Source organism: Hesperophylax consimilis, unplaced genomic scaffold, assembly GCF_061612785.1.
Source record: "Hesperophylax consimilis isolate HC1 unplaced genomic scaffold, BYU_Hcon_1.0 scaffold_46, whole genome shotgun sequence".
Lineage (NCBI taxonomy): Eukaryota > Metazoa > Arthropoda > Insecta > Trichoptera > Limnephilidae > Hesperophylax > Hesperophylax consimilis.
Window position 1 is genome coordinate 400,732 of NW_028301276.1, and position 18,335 is coordinate 419,066.

Genomic DNA, 18,335 nt, shown 5'->3' on the forward strand with positions numbered 1-18,335 from the left:
CATCAAATACCCTGAAAAGATACAAGCTGTTATGATTTCATTGACGATACAAAAATAAAATTAAAATAATTCAATGCATACCACTTTACGTACAAATCATTTAAAAAGCTTGTCATATAAAATGGCTGCCAGGCAATTTCCCATAAACCCAAAAAGCCCTGGACGGAGCTATTCGAGAACAACTTGAAGCCGCGGGGTAAGGAGAAAGATGTATGAAAAATGACAACACCTACTTAATTTTTTTTAAATCATAAGTTGTTATAACTGCATAAACAACACACAATTATAATTATAATTTAAGTTTAATATGCACCACTTTTCATTCAAATCATTCCAAAATTGGTCATATCAGACAACAAACAACAAAGATAAGAAACAATATATCAAATTCGATTGAAAATAAGCTGGGTGTACCGCAAGGATCTGTATTGGGTCCGATATTGTTTATACTCTACATAAATGATATGGTAAAAATATTAAAACATTGCAAAATAAGACTGTTTGCAGACGACGCACTAATTTATATTGCAGAAGATAATTATGAGAAAGCAATCAAAAAGATAAATAGTGACTTAGAAACATTGTCAAAATGGCTCAAACTAAATAAATTAAAACTAAATGTAAATAAGACAAAATACATGCATATAGGCAGAACAAATACGCATGAGGAACCAAAGGTTTCTATAAATGGAGAAATCATAAAAAAAGTGGAAGAAATTAAATATCTAGGTGTTATTATAGACTCAAAATTGAACTTCTCAAAAAATGCAGACTATACAATTAAAAAAATTGCAAAAAAATATCATTTCTTGGTAGAATCAGAAACAAAGTAAATAAAGAAACATGCCAGATAATATACAATACAATTATATCACCACACTTTAATTACTGTTCAAGTATTCTTTTTCTCTGCAATAAAGAGAAAATGAAAAAAATGCAAATACTGCAAAATAAAGCAATGCGAATAATACTTAAGCGCAACATATACACACGGATAAGAGACATGTTAAAGGAGCTGAATATTTTGACGGTGAAGCAAACTGTGTATTTGAATGTACTTATTTTTATACATAAAATAAAATTAGGGATGATGTCTAAGGAACTGAAAAGAAAAATAAATTACAATAACGAGATACACGGACACGGGACGAGAAATTCTAAGCAAATTAGATTGCCAACAAGAAAAAAAACAAGCACCCAAAAATCTGGAGATAACCTCCCATTGTGGCTAATGTAGGTACACAAAAAAACATAAATTATTAATAAGATTGAAACAGCCATGTACCTATTGGGCATATAAGATAAAATATTCAGCTAACTACAAGAAACAACTATTTACATCGGTATATATGGTAAAAGATGCATTAAAATTCTATTTTATTCAACATCAAAATTTTCCTTATAAAACTATCCCTTTGCAGCGTTGGACGTTTGCGAAAGTTTCCTTCCAATCTAAATTACGCACAAATTACTTAAATAACCCAAATTAAGAACCTAATAATCTAATTTGTTTACGTAAATAGTTTTTTCTTGTAGTAATTGTTGAAACGAAGTGTAATTTCCATAATCTGTGCCTAAAAGTGCATCGGTTAGGTATATATTTATCAATTCGGTTGAGGTATTGTTTAATTCGAAATAAAACAAATTACTTGCCTTTTAAAACTAGTAAATTCGATTTTATTAACTTCGAAAAATATGTCGTTGGGCGATATAAAGCTCTAAACGGTCCCAAACCAGAGGTAGTTCGACCTATTTTGATAAACCCGACATTCAAGCCTTTGGAGCTATAATGTTTCTAGCTTTCGGAGATAGAGGGTACCAAAGTTAACAAGAACTGTCAAAATACAAGGAGCGACGGCAGACGTCGGTCTAAAGCGAAACGTTGAGCTGTCACTTTGAGTTGTCGATTAAATTCGGGTTTACGACTTGCTAAAGAGTACCAAAATCAGTGAAAACGGGTTTGTCAGTCGTAAACCCGCGGAACGGACGCTTGTGAGAGATACAGAGTCAGCCCCCAGGCCGTTCAACTCTATAACAAAATCCCGAAGGAAATTGCCGTGATAGAAAATATTAATAAGTTCAAAAATGAATTAAGAAAATATGTCTATCTCAATTATTAATGTTTCCTTTTTTGTGACTTTATTGAAATATTTAAAGAAAGATTATGTTTGCCAAACAATGTACATGTTTATACGTTTATAAAACTATTAGCACACACGAAGATGTGAGCTAACTTAAGATTAATAAATAAATAAATATAAGATGACTGCCAGGCAATTTCTCCTTATCATAGATTGGCTTCAATGCCATTCATAGAAAATGCTCTATTCAGGTCATTTTAGATCCATACAATTTCCCCTCATCCTAGAACAATTTGAAGCCGTAGGGTGAGGAGAAAGATGTATAAAAAATGTCAAAACCTACCTAATTAAAAAAAAATCATAAGCCTTTATAACTGCATTAACAACACACAAGTACAATTATAATCGTTTAATATACATCACTTTTGATTCAAATCATTCAAAAATTTGTCGTATAAGATGGCTGCCAGGCAATTTCCTATCGTCCTAGATTGGCTTCAATGCCATTCATACAAATTGCTCTGTCCAGGCCTTTTTAGATTCATACAATTTCCACTCATCCTTGATTGGCTTCAATGCCATTCATACAAAATGCTCTGCTCAGGTCATTTTAGATCCATAGAATTTCCCCTCATCCTAGATTAAATGACCTGTCAATAAAAATATTTTTAAATTAAATAAAATAAAAATATTTTCAAAGTTAACACAATAAATCTGACAAATATTAATTAAAATGCATTATTTTGCTTCTCCGTAGTAGAAACAGTTGTTCATCTCGTAAGGTGAGCCCAGTATCCTCCACAGCTGGACTCTCCTGTCCCATTGCCTTTGACCGCAGTCGGAAGAATATACCCTTCATTTGCTTTGTCCAGTTTCTTTATTCTCGAGCTCCCTACTAGCTTGTTGGTTCAATTGGGAGAAATTTCTACAGAAGCACTTTTCCACCTCTGACCAAGCCCGATGGCCGACTGTCTAACTCTAAAGCTGAGTTATTAGGCAAAAGTTTTTCCTCCTTCATATAATCCGGGCCTCTTCGACACCCGCATTAATAAATCCCTCCCTACAGCCTCTATCTTAACCCGCCTCACAATGCTGCCCAACCGGGTGGTGACATAGCTTCCCTACCTTTACGCCGTACAGTTAGGGATGCTCTTCTGAAATGTCACATTAAGAAATAAGTGTTTTTTTTTTAAATAATTTATCATATAATCCGCTCCTACGCTCCTCTTGAAATTTATTCTTACAAATAGGTTTTTTATTAATGAAATAATTAAAAACATTTTTTTGTATAATTATATCAGCGTATGTTACCTAACCTAACCTGATATAATTATACACAACTCATCTAACCATCCATTTTCACGCCTTTTTTCTATACTTTATAATTAGTTTTAGCACAATTTATGTCCTGATGAAGAGAACATCGTTCTCGAAACATGTTGATTTAAAAAAAATCAAAAAGTGTTTTTAATTACTTAATTAATAAAATGGTGCCATAAAGTGAATTTGCAACATTTGAAGAAAAGGTTTTTTATTCTTCAAAACAAGGTAAAACTTTTTTTCCTGAAACATTTCATGTTATTTTTATTTTTGGAATATGGCATCACCATGGATAAAACCATAGAATTAGAAAAATACACGTGGCTAGCGTGGTTTATGTGAGTGTTTTTATTTATGGGCATTGGGCATTTATGGGTTTATTTATGGGCATTTATGGGTATATCTATGCATATCTATGGGCGCGTTGTTTGTTCGCTGATTGTTCGAAGATGTAAATAATAATATTATTATTAATTATTGATGTCGTTAGTCGGTATGAAGTGCCGTAACTGCCGTATTTATTCAGTTTTTCTCGAATAATGAAAGCGAGCTCCGCAATAATGGAAGCTGATTCCACAACCAGTGTTGCCAACTCGAATTTTAAAGTAGAGCTAGGCGAAACCCAAAAAAGAGCCAAAAAGGAGCTAAAATTTTAAAAGTGACATAAAGCATGGGGGGGGGGGGGTTGTTAGAGAATTTCAGAGAAGAAAAATTCGGGGGCGGACTGCAGAATTTTTGACAAAAAAAAACTTTCCTTTTGTCCTTCTTGTTGGCTGCTTTTGAACAACTCATAACAAACACTCGACAATACACTTGTTGGTTTTTATAATTTTCAAAAAACAATTATTTTTGATAATATCGAAGTCTTCAGGATATTTTTATTGTTTTTTTTTATAATTTTTTTTTTGTTAGGCAGCGACTAGTCCTCTAAAAAATCTAAGCAGTCATCCGGTTCCAGATCCTGTACCATCGCACTGCTAGGACCGGCTACATCAGGATTCTTTTCATATACAGCCATTGTTCCAATTTTTTTTTGAACTTCTGGGGGAAGTTCGTAATCCTCGCAACATTTGTTGTGTCGCCTGAGCCCCGATCGAATTGTTAAAATCGAATTAACCATGTCATTGCCAAGTCTATTTGTAGTTTTATTTTTGACTATATTTAACTGGCTAAAAACTCGTTCCACTTCTCCGTTTGACCACGGCAGAGCAAGTACCGAAACTGCGAAAGAGCTGATTTCGTGGAAAGGATTTTCATCAGCGGCATCACGATACTTTAGAACCTCAGCCCAAAACTTGACTGTGCTTGATGTGCTTCTCCAGGGTATTAGAGAGATCTTGAACCATTGGACTTCGGCTTTTGCAATGATGTCTGCAGAAATGCCCATTCCGTTCATCAGAGGTGCGATGCTTACTTTCAGCTGTTTTAAAGTGTTCGAAACTGACAACTGATCTATTTTCCGTAAAACTTCATAATTTTCCGGTAGTCTTTGCTTAAGTTGCTTAATCAGTGAAACAACGAACTGAGTGCACCTGCTTCTTAATTCTCTCTCGTTTTCTTCAGAGAACCTTCCTGTTTCTTTTATTCCTCTCACTTTATTTTCTACCAAGTAACCTAAGTAGGGGTGAGGATCCAAATATTCGTGAAAGTTTTCCGTTTCAAAGATATTGATCTTACGTGTAGGGATCAATATTCTTTTTCCCAGGGATTCTATGCCAAACATTAGATCCGTCAACAATTTGCACGGATCAATATTATTAGATTGGAATATTTTTACCAGTACCTGCATTTCTTCCAATATCGAATGCACATACAAGAGATAATATTATTGCAAATATAATTTTTTTAAATATTATTTCACGTGAATAAGAGCTGAAAAATCTGAAAAACGAGCTAAGAAGCTAAATGACTTTTTTTGGAGCTGACGACGTCGATTTAGAGCCAGATCTAGCTCTAAAGGAGCTGAATTGGCAACACTGTCCACAACCATTGAAAGTAGGGTTACCATCTCTAAAATTTGGCAACCAGGACAAGAGGCGTGAAAACCCCGGATTTTAGAGCCCATAACCCGGACATGTCAACAGGTTTTTTTAAACACAGTCAGTGTAATAAAAACAGTTTAAAATGTCATAAATCACCTTTTTATTTATTTGCAGACCTTAAAATTGATATTTGTCATCTTTTACCTTCATTTTAAATGTACCTTACAAAACAGAATCTTATTACAGTTTGTTACACATTGTTTTCATAATCAGTTAAAAATTTTTCATTCTTAAAATAAAACAAAAATTATTAATATACTCTGTTATGAAAGCTAAACCTTATTAAAATATTAAACTTAACAAAATTCAATTAAAGTTTTAAACAAAAATCTTAAAAATACTGAGACCATTTTAGTATTCAGTCTTACAATTTTTGAGGTAACTCTTTTAACTGAATAATAATTATCTTCTTTAAATTTGTATCAGCAGCCATTTACACAACAAAATACCTCTTAACATAATATGAACTAAATTCAGTCTTCTTAAATCTTAAGCAACAAAACTGACCCTTTTTAAAGTTTCGACTTACTGGAATGTAAGTTACATTATTAATTTTTTAAAACATAAAATATCAAAAACTATTCTGATTTATATCACCTTAAATTTTAATCAACAACCATATTACCTTAACACGGGCATTAGCCTAGTATGGTTGTAAAAAAAAACATAACAATTGTAATTTCAAGAAATCTATGAAATAATAAAAAATAAAAATTCTATGTTTCTTTTACGTAATAAAAACAATCATAACTTTAACTACAAAAATGAATAGAAATTATAGCACTTGTAAGTACATTATTTGATTATCTAGCTATTAAAGATTTTTCCTCAGCCTCTTGCCTTTTTACTTTTCAGTTTTTTTGTATTTATCACTCTTTCCGATAGCTTTTAGAATATCTTCTCTTTTTAAAAGGAATTTGTAAAAATCAATGCAGCTGTATTCTTGAAAATTGAATTTAATTTTAATTACTGACGAGATTGTTTCTACGTTTAGTAAATTTCTTTCTTTTGTCCATTGTTGTGAAATTAATGAGAATATTCTCTCCACGTTGGCATTATGAGCCGGAATTCAAAAAAAATACTGTGCAATTTTCAGCAATTCCGAATATGAATTCCCATTTGGTGTTTTAAAAAATTGTACCCAAAGTTGTTTTGACTTTAAAAGCTTATCTTGTTCAGTTAGGTTTTGACTAAAAGCCTTTAAATTCACCCACTCTTCAAATAATTTTTACGTCGTCAATATCTATGTTTTTGTCTTTTAAATAAAGAACAGTGTCTTCAATAAGAGTTCATTCTGTATTGTTATTAATTTTTGGCAAAAACATCCAGTCAAATTTCTCAAATTGTTTTAACGGTTGCATCCAAAGATATTAGAAGAACGAGATGTGCTATGCGCAGTTCGTACTGAGTGAAATTGTTTTGCCGAGTGTCGCCGGTTTTGTTCACCAATACTACTGCACACCTTCGCTTACGCTAAGGTATCCGCACTAATACATAGAACAGATTTCTGTGCGTACACGTCCCGATACCATTCAAAGTACCCTAATTAGGTAGTACTCCGGCTACGGTCCGGCGGCCAACATAGCATATCTCGTTCTTCTAATATCTTTGGTTGCATCCATTCTTCAATGTTCGTTTTGATTTCCTTGTAGAAGTCATGCGAGCATTTTATAAACTCCACGTTTCCTGTTTTCATCTTTATTTATAATATTCTAAACATTCAACGGCACGAAACTTTCCTTAATTCGGTCATCTAAGCTTTTTGTTATGGATGCAAGTATGCTTCTGGTTTCAAGGACTGAATTATCACTTTTCTCTAATTTCTGTAATTTGAGTGAACGGTGTGCATAATTGAGTGTATGAGAAATAAGTATGCCTCCGAGAGAGGATTTTCAAAAAACTGTTTAATTAAAACAGGTGGCCTTTCTATGCTTTCAAAATAATATTTTAATGGACGGTAGAGCTTCAGGAGTCGCTCGACAGCTGGAAACAGGCTTAGCCAACACGTCTTGGAATGATACAGAAGCTGTTTATATTCGACCTCAGCTGTTTCACAGAATTCTTTAAAAGCTTCGGTTCGTACTGTATAAGCGGCAAAAAAATTATAAATTTTTAAGATGATGGATTCTACGTCTACTGGCAGTAAATAATAATAATAATAATAATTGGATAATTTGTATAGCGCCGTTTTTGTGAAAAATCACCTCAAGGGCGCTACATCCGTGGTGCACAGCGTTGTTAATGTCATGGGCAGAGCATCCCACACCAACCATGTTTGGGTTTAGATTTTCTTTCAGCTTGTGGAAAACATTCTTGGTTCCATTTCGTTCCATTCCACCGAAGTTTGTATTGCAATTATCTCCAACAAAAGCAATACATTTAGTCAAGAGGTCATGCTGGCGAAGCTGTGTTATTATCAGTTCAGTGGTTGTGTCAGATGTCTCGTTCTTCGTGATTTCTATTTCGAGCACCTTTGTAGTGATTCCGTTTTTTTACATCAAAATATTGAATAATCAACGGGAATAATTTTGTGCTTCCGTGATTACTAGCATCAGTAGCCACGCTGATGAATGGTACATCTTGTAAATCACTCTTCAGTTCTTCAACAGACAAAGGGCTTAGCACTCCGGTGTCGGTTCGTCGCGGCGTACAGGCAAAGTCCGTATGTGGCGGGCGGCCCAAGACTTTACACTTTACATTTTTAAACCCGGACTACAAATGAAACCCCGCCCGGACGCTCCCCGGACGCCTTCTAAACTAGGACAAATCCGGGGAAACCCGGACGGATGGCAACCCTAATTGAAAGTGACTGCTACGAATTTTACGATGCTTCGGAAGTTGAACGAGAGTCGTCCTTGATGGATGAGCTTTTAAAGTTTGTTGTTTTTAAGTTTTCATTTACTTGTTCCCTTTTGTGTTTTACTTCATATTCATAAAGACCTTAGGCTGCCTTTACACTTGTAAGTTTTTTCCTGTAAGTTGCTCACGTAAGCGACTTACGACAAATTTACCAATGTAAACGACACCATAAAGGCCCGTTCGCATTGGTCGAGTAGTTTAGTCAAGTAGCGAGTAATTTAGTAACTGGACACGTGCGAACACCATAAATTTAGTAGAGTAGTTTAGTCAGCGATTTAGTCAAGTTGTTACAACTCTACTTAAGGGAAGTTAATAATTAATATTATTCATGTAAAAGAAAAGGAGGAACGAGTAAAAAGAGAAATTACTTAGTTACAAAACACTCTAAAATTTATTTAATAAAATGTATAAAGAAGGGTTAGTTTTAATCTAGGCTTAATGATAGTTCTTAAAATTAATTCTTAAAACTAATTGTCCTTTTTCTTAATCCTAAATTATCTTCATTCACTGTCTAAAAAGTTGGGTCACGTTACGAAATAATTATGCAAAAATTGTGCAGACACTTCCCTTTACGATGATTCTGGAATCACGGATCTCCACGTTCGCACTTATCACCGACAACACAAGCGGCAACTTGGGTTGGATCCGAAGGGCGGAAGTTGTTCAACCTGGGCCAAGGCTCCGAAGGGCGGAGTCGGCAGGCAGCGAATTCTGAGTGGGCAGCTTCTGGGTAGGAAAATCCTCGGCACCGCTCCAAGGGGGAGAGCAGGAAGTTTCTCGGCGGAGGCGAGACGGTAACTTCTGCTAGGGCAGCTCCCTGGTCGGAAGAGCCTCGGTGCCGCTCCAAAGGGGGAGAGCAGGAAGTTTCTCGGCGGAGGCGAGACGGTAACTTCTGCTAGGGCAGTTCCCTGGTCGGCAGCTGCCTCGGCGCCGCTCCAAGAGGGAGAGCAGGTTGATGACTCCCAAGATGATGACTGTCGAGTGCGGAAATGTGAAGTGTCGAGAACTAGGCGAGATCGTGACCGCCAAGAGGGCAGCCTCCTGGGCGGAGGCGCCTCGGCGACCGCCCCAAGGGGGGGCGAGATGATGACTCTCGAAAGGCGAGATTGTGACTGTCGAGAGGGCAGCCTCCTGGGCGGAGGCCCCTCGGCGACCGCCTCAAGGGGGGCGAGATGATGACTGTCTGACTGGGTACTCTTGACTCGGGACTGTTGGTTGCGGAATCTGTCTTCAGCTGTTGAGGCGAGATCGTGACCGCCGAGAGGGCAGCCTCCTGGGCGGAGGCGCCTCGGCGGCCGCCCCAAGGGGAGGCGAGATGATCACTCTCTGACTGGGTACTGGATACTGTTTTTGGTTGCGGAATGTGTTGAGCTGCGCAATCCGGCGACCGTAGCGCACCTGTCGTGGGGTGCTGGAACTAAAGTGGTTCCGCTTTACACCACTTCGGTGCGTTGTCTTGAGTCCATGGCGCTGGCATCGACATTCTCACCGTAGTCGTTATTATTATTTTAAAAGATGCTAAAATGACATTTGTACAAAGCTTTCAAACAATTACAATATGGCCTAGCCTTGGGCGAAGGTTTTTTTTGCCGGGTCGCTGGTTTAACAATACACCCATTTCGGATTACGACTTGATGAGGGTCTAGAGCTAAATCTGCCGACTAATGGGTGTATTGCTTGAGTTGGCTTTCTAAATTTTTATTGCTATTTCCGGCCAGGCTCTTTACTAAATACTTAATGTCTAATAATTCGAACTGCCGCCTCCATCTGCGTGTAAAATCACAGAGACAAATGCTGGAGCACGTGTTCGCTTTGGTCTTTCTGTGAATTCAAGTCATGTATATACCTAGGGACATATCAAAGTCAATCCATTCTGTTCTATTTTTTCGGGCGAGTAGCGTCCCTCATCATGTGTCTATGGCAGATTTATAGAGTTTATCGATGGTCTATTGTCACTGGCTGCATTAGTCAGTGATCAGTATAGCGAGTATAGCATTAGCAGGGGCATTTAACTAAGCTTTGGCCATGAAACTCATTTGAAACCGCCACGCCCACCTCAAAATTCTTATAGAAAACGAATAATATGGCTAAAAGCTCAGATCTCATTGGTGAGAACAGAAGGATTGGTTTGATCTCTCGCTCTCTACCATAATGACTCGTGTAACAGAAAGAGATGACGGAATTATGCCGTTTGACAGTTTTCAAATCATTCAAACAAAATGACAGTGGTTTATTTATACACGCGGGTTGTCATTTGCTGCCGAAATACTATCATTTCCGTCGAAAATATTGCGTGTTAAAGTTGTTCGTGATAAAAATACAATATAAGCCAGTATAGTGTTAGCGAGTTATAAACATATTATATTCAACCTACCTACGTAAGTTCAAGTTTAAAGTGAATTAACAGTTTTAGGTTATTCGTTCGGTTTTTTGAACTATGCTTGATACTTGACATATTATGTCTTCCTCCACAACGTATAAATGTTATTTATTATATCGATAAACTTATTCATGTTATTGATTAGTGTTATCCTGTATTATCTTATTGTTTTGGTGAAATTAAAGATTTTTAAACATATGTAACCATGAGTTCATGAGGCTGAAAAATGTCGGAATTTTTCGTCGTACTGTCGGACAATCATGTTTTGGAAATTTTCTTCAGTGTTTTTGCAAATTTCTTGTCATTTTGGGTGTCTTCTTCTCAGATTAACAAGTTTCATCTTAAGGAAATGCACTGTAAAAGTTTATTTTCTTAGTCAGATGAACCTTGCCCTTGGAAAAAATTTCGACATTTTTCTGCTTCAAGGACATTTTTATTTTTATAATAGTTTTTTTGGGCTAGTGAGTGAATAGAGTAGGCTGAGAGCAATTATGTTGTCTATGGTCGCATCTTTTTTTAAATGGCCTTGAGTTTCCTCTACCTTGTCTACTGCTCTGCTCCGCACGGTAGGCAGTGTTGCCAATTCAGCTCCTTTAGAGCTAGATCTGGCTCTAAATCGACGTCGTCAGCTCCAAAAAAAGTCATTTAGCTTCTTAGCTCGTTTTTCAGATTTTTCAGCTCTTATTCACGTGAAATAATATTAAAAAATATATATATTTGCAATAATATTCCAAAATAACGAGGACTTCCCAAAAAAAGAGATTCATCCTGTCTGTTGAAAGGGCCGTAAAGAAGGTTTTAGAACAATGGGTTGAGTTAAAATTACATTTTAGCTTAACTAGAAATAGTGAAAAATGTTTTACGGCTGAGACTCTACATAATCAATACCAAAATACCGCCGACGAAGCTTATCTCTTGTATGTGCATTCGATATTGGAAGAAATGCAGGTACTGGTAAAAATATTCCAATCTAATAATATTGATCCGTGCAAATTGTTGACGGATCTAATTTTTGGCATAGAATCCCTGGGAAAAAGAATATTGATCCCTACACGTGAGATCAACATCTTTGAAACGGAAAACTTTCACGAATATTTGGATCCTCACCCCTACGTAGGTTACTTGGTAGAAAATAAAGTGAAAGGAATAAAAGAAACAGGAAAGTTCTCTGAAGAAAACGAGAGAGAATTCAGAAGCAGGTGCACTCAGTTCGTTGTTTCACTGATTAAGCAACTTAAGCAAAGACTACCGGAAAATTATGAAGTTTTACGGAAAATAGATCAGTTGTCAGTTTCAAACACTTTAAAACAGCTGAAAGAAATCATCGCACCTCTGATGAACGGAATGGGCATTTCTGCAGACATCATTGCAAAAGCCGAAGTCCAATGGTTCAAGATCTCTCTAATACCCTGGAGAAGCACATCAAGCACAGTCAAGTTTTGGGCTGAGGTTCTAAAGTATCGTGATGCCGCTGATGAAAATCCTTTCCACGAAATCAACTCTTTCGCAGTTTCGGTACTTGCTCTGCCGTGGTCAAACGGAGAAGTGGAACGAGTTCTTATCCAGTTAAATATAGTCAAAAATAAAACTAGAAATAGACTTGGCATGACATGGTTAATTCGATTTTAACAATTCGATCGGGGCTCAGGCGACACAACAAATGTTGCGAGGATTATGAACTTCCCCCAGAAGTTCAAAAAAAAATTGAAACAATGGCTGTATATGAAAAAAATCCTGATGAAGCCGGTCCTAGCAGTGCGATGGTACAGGAACTGGAACCGGATGACTGCTTAGATTTTTTAGAGGACTAGTCGCTGCCTAACAAAAAAAAATTATAAAAAAAACAATTAAATTATCCTGAAGACTTGGATATTATCAAAAATAATTGTGTTTTGAAAATTATAAAACTTTTAGTATTCTTCTCTCTCTCTTTTCATTTCATTCTCTCTTTTTTTCTCTGCCTCTAGACCGCGGTTATTATACATATAGTCAAAATATCTAAAAGTCGCAGCACGAGAGCATTTTATCACTTTTCCTCGTATTAAAAAAAACACAAAAGGAAAAAAAAATTGTTTAAGCGGGGATCGAACCTCGGTTCTTCATGACGAGAGTCGGGCGCTCTGCCTCAAGACCGCGAAGCTGAGTTCAGAGGGTGACCTAAACTAGGTATATAATATTAGCTAGGCTCCTATAGCGAAATGATCCCGGTTTTTCGTGTCGGTCATGAGTCGGTTTTACTCCGGTCCTCGAAATTGCATGACGCGCGTAAAGAAGTTTCACTTCAAAAACAAACAAGTGTATTGTTGAGTGTTTGTTATGAGTTGTTCAAAAGCAGCCAACCGCGCCCTTGAGGTGATTTTTCACAAAAACGGCGCTCTACAAATTATCCAATTATTATTATTATTATTAAGAAGGACAAAAGGTAAGTTTTTTTTTTGTCAAAAATTCTGCAGTCCGCCCCCGAATTTTTCTTCTCTGAAATTCTCTAACAACCCCCCCCCCCCATGCTTTATGTCACTTTCAAAATTTTAGCTCCTTTTTGGCTCTTTTTTGGGTTTCGCCTAGCTCTACTTTAAAATTCGAGTTGGCAACACTGACGGTAGGTACTGCTTGTATATCTGTGGTTAAGTACTGTATAATTCTGTTGGATACAAAAAACCGGAAGATATCGATCTAGAGAGTGGTATATTTATGAGCATTAGTAGCCGTCAAAACACGCCAAAATGTCTTGTCGTTGGAGCGAAAACGCTACTGTCAAATTCGTGACGTTGTATTTACAACACGAATGCTTGTGGAATATAAAGTCGCCCCGATATAAGATCAAACAAATCAGGGAATCAGCATACGCTGAATTAGAAAAAGGGATGAATATTCCTGGATTTGGTGATAGGGAGATAAGAGCGAAAATTAAAAGCATCAGGTTAGTGAAGTTTTTTTTATTTATATGGTATTTATTGTTATTAAGTTTAATTTGTAGAACTCCATTTTATTTTTTTATTTTTTTTATATATACAATAATATTATTATTGGGTTTATAAAAACAGTTTATTTTTAAACAAGTTCTGCTGTGTAATTATTATTACGCGTGACAGCTGTTTCGCCCTCTAAAGGCATTATCAAACTGTGGGTAGCCCACTTACAGACGATACATTTATATTATTTCTAGGTAGGTATTTTAATTTCAATTACTGATTTCTTAATTGATTTCTGTGTAAAAATGTTAGAAATTATTGATGGTTATTACCCTAGTAAAGTTTCCCCAATTAGTGTAATGTTTAAATTTGACTGAATGTCTTAATGTTAGTTATTCCCAAACGATGACTCATAGGGTTATTTTAATAGTATAATTAAGTACTTCAATGTGCACTAGGTTTGAAGATATCTAGTAGGGGTGAACGAATTATATTGGTTTGTTCATTAATTAGAATAGCTTTCGGATTATTAGAATTTTTGTTAATTTCTAACTGCTCTAAAAGATTCAGTTTACGGCCTTTATTTTGTACGTGCAACGGAGTTGGTTTATTATTATCATTAAGTGAGTGATTTTCATCTAGGAGATGTTTGGCAAATTGAGATTGTATTTTATTATTATTTTTAAAAGATCTTATATGTTCTTTGAACCTAGTGTTAAAGGACCGGCCCGTTTGTCCAACATAAACAGCGTTGCATTCGTCACACTGGAGTTTATAAATGCCACTATTTTGTAATTTGAGTACCTTACTTTTTGAGTTTTTAAGAGATGATCCTAAGTTGTTATTTGTGCGGAAGGCAATATCTAAGCCACATTTTTTGAGGACTTTGGCAATTTTATTAGATGTCTGTCCGATGAATTCTAAACACCCGAATTTATTATTCGTCTTATTATTAGTCGCTGGGTAAATTAATTTAAGGTTATTTTTGTGTTTATTATTATTAATTATTTTTTCGATGTCTCTACCCTTGAAGCCGTTATTTTTAGCAATAGTTAGGATTGTATTTTTTTCCTTCTCGTATGCTTTCTTGTCGAGTGGGATGTTAGTAAGCCTATGCACCATTGAGTGGTAGGCAGATAATTTATGTGACCATGGATGTAAAGATTTATAATTAATGGTCGTATCTGTAAACGTAGGCTTACGGAAAATTTCGAACGTATGTTTATTATTTTCTCTACCGATTGTTAGGTCTAAAAAATTAATTTTCTTATTACACTCTCTTTCAACCGTAAAGCAGATTTTACGGTTGATGGAGTTAGCAAATGTGACAAAAAGATCTAATTGTCTGTTGGTGCCTTTCCAACAGACCAAAATGTCGTCAACATAACGAACATAGTAAATGATGTGTTTGCTAAAGATTGAATTTAAAATTTGTTTTTCAATGTAATCCATGAATATTTCTGCAAGAAGTGGACTGAGGGGGGATCCCATTGGTAATCCGTCGTTTTGTTGATAGAATTTATTGTTAAACTCAAAGTAGTTGGTTTCCACACAAATTTTAAATAGATCGAATAAGTCTTTTTTAGTAACTGGGTTTATATTAGATTCGTCTAAAATATCTTCAATGATTTTAAGGCATTCTTGAATAGGTATATTGCTAAAGAGGCTTACTACGTCTAAAGATATGAACTGGCAATTGTGCGGTAGATTTATGTTTTTTATTTTGTTTACAAGTTCGAGAGAATTTTTAACGCTATGTTTTGGGGAGAATTTTGGCCAAAAAACTTAACTTTCTTTTCAAACAACATACTAAATTCTCCCCAAAACATAGCGTTAAAAATTCTCTCGAACTTGTAAACAAAATAAAAAACATAAATCTACCGCACAATTGCCAGTTCATATCTTTAGACGTAGTAAGCCTCTTTAGCAATATACCTATTCAAGAATGCCTTAAAATCATTGAAGATATTTTAGACGAATCTAATATAAACCCAGTTACTAAAAAAGACTTATTCGATCTATTTAAAATTTGTGTGGAAACCAACTACTTTGAGTTTAACAATAAATTCTATCAACAAAACGACGGATTACCAATGGGATCCCCCCTCAGTCCACTTCTTGCAGAAATATTCATGGATTACATTGAAAAACAAATTTTAAATTCAATCTTTAGCAAACACATCATTTACTATGTTCGTTATGTTGACGACATTTTGGTCTGTTGGAAAGGCACCAACAGACAATTAGATCTTTTTGTCACATTTGCTAACTCCATCAACCGTAAAATCTGCTTTACGGTTGAAAGAGAGTGTAATAAGAAAATTAATTTTTTAGACCTAACAATCGGTAGAGAAAATAATAAACATACGTTCGAAATTTTCCGTAAGCCTACGTTTACAGATACGACCATTAATTATAAATCTTTACATCCATGGTCACATAAATTATCTGCCTACCACTCAATGGTGCATAGGCTTACTAACATCCCACTCGACAAGAAAGCATACGAGAAGGAAAAAAATACAATCCTAACTATTGCTAAAAATAACGGCTTCAAGGGTAGAGACATCGAAAAAATAATTAATAATAATAAACACAAAAATAACCTTAAATTAATTTACCCAGCGACTAATAATAAGACGAATAATAAATTCGGGTGTTTAGAATTCATCGGACAGACATCTAATAAAATTGCCAAAGTCCTCAAAAAATGTGGCTTAGATATTGCCTTCCGCACAAATAACAACTTAGGATCATCTCTTAAAAACTCAAAAAGTAAGGTACTCAAATTACAAAATAGTGGCATTTATAAACTCCAGTGTGACGAATGCAACGCTGTTTATGTTGGACAAACGGGCCGGTCCTTTAACACTAGGTTCAAAGAACATATAAGATCTTTTAAAAATAATAATAAAATACAATCTCAATTTGCCAAACATCTCCTAGATGAAAATCACTCACTTAATGATAATAATAAACCAACTCCGTTGCACGTACAAAATAAAGGCCGTAAACTGAATCTTTTAGAGCAGTTAGAAATTAACAAAAATTCTAATAATCCGAAAGCTATTCTAATTAATGAACAAACCAATATAATTCGTTCACCCCTACTAGATATCTTCAAACCTAGTGCACATTGAAGTACTTAATTATACTATTAAAATAACCCTATGAGTCATCGTTTGGGAATAACTAACATTAAGGGGGAAGTATCATAAATAGCGCTAAACATCACTTTGTATTTACCTAGTAAAAGGAATACCACTAATAATTTATCTAAAAATTCTATAGGGGTAGTTAGAAAAATGTCTTATGTTACCAGTGAATGAACTTTTTTTATCGTAAACTTTTTTATTCTATATGAAATACACATTGCAACTTTACGTAAAACTTCAAAAATGCCTTCGCTGGAAGCAGAATAGCTCCTATCAGAGAGATTTTTTTTAAAAATCCATCGGTCATCTCAAAGTAAATATGATACAGGTCATTTTAAATAAATAAAAAACACTTTAAGATATATGGATTTTTGTTGTGATTCAATTAAACTTCCCGAATATTTCAATTATTTTCCGTCATACAAAATCCTATGGATGAAATCATTGTCCATGGCTTGACCGAACACCGCTAGTCACTGTCAGTCTCGAGGTGAATTCGGAAGTGAGAGCACGCTTGTTTTGTTTATTCTCCAGTCCTCGGCCAACTTTCAAATTTCTAATAGGAATCCAGAGGAGATTGGTGCTATAGCCAAGGGGTAAGTGGAAATTAAATATTATTTATTTTGTAATATATAATTTGAAACTTGTTTTACGGTCTCAACTTTTTTTTACCTTTTTCAGGTACCAATACGTAAATAATAAAGGGGCACAAAAATGGGAAATAATAAAGGGACTCGCGCGTACAGCGCCGAAAGACACCGCTCCACTGGAGGAAAAGAAGAATAAGGTTTGTCAAAATACATCATTCCGATGGACACGTTTTCTACAAATTTTTACCGACTTCTATCGAAGTCGGTAAAACGGAGTAGGTGGTGGCTTGAACTCGGATCTAATTTCAAAATGCATTATTTCGGCATCAATCAATTTCTCCAGTTCTCTACCGATTTAGTTCAAAATCGGGATTAGGGAGTTTGGATGTGCACTGAACTCGGATCTAATGTCAAAATGCATAATTTCAGCATCCATCTTGGATTTCTGCAGTTCTCTGCCGATTTAGTTCAAAATCGGGATTAGGGAGTTTGGATGTGCATTGAACTCGGATCTAACGTCAAAAAACATAATGTTGGCATCCATTTTGAATTTATCGAATTTTCTACTGATTTGGTTCAAAATCGGGATTAAGGAGTTTGGATGTGCATTGAACTCGGATCTAACGTCATAACTTCAGCATCCAGCTTGAATTTCTTGAGTTTTCTGCCGATTTGGTGCAAAATCTGGATTACGGAGTTTGGAGATGGACTTTGCGAGACTAGTGTGAAGGTGCTTTCAACGATTCTACCGATTCCTTTCAAACTGTCGCTAAGATTGGGAACAATGTCTATCAGATCCATTGATAAATGCACTGAATTTCGTTGATGGCTAATTCCGGGTAGTAGTATTATAAATAAATTATTAAAATATATATATATATATATAAATATTATTATATGAGAGAGAGAGAAAATAAATATAAAATAATATATTACCGGTAACATGCATAGTAAGAATTATAGTGTATTTTATAAAATGTACAAAAAACTTTTTTA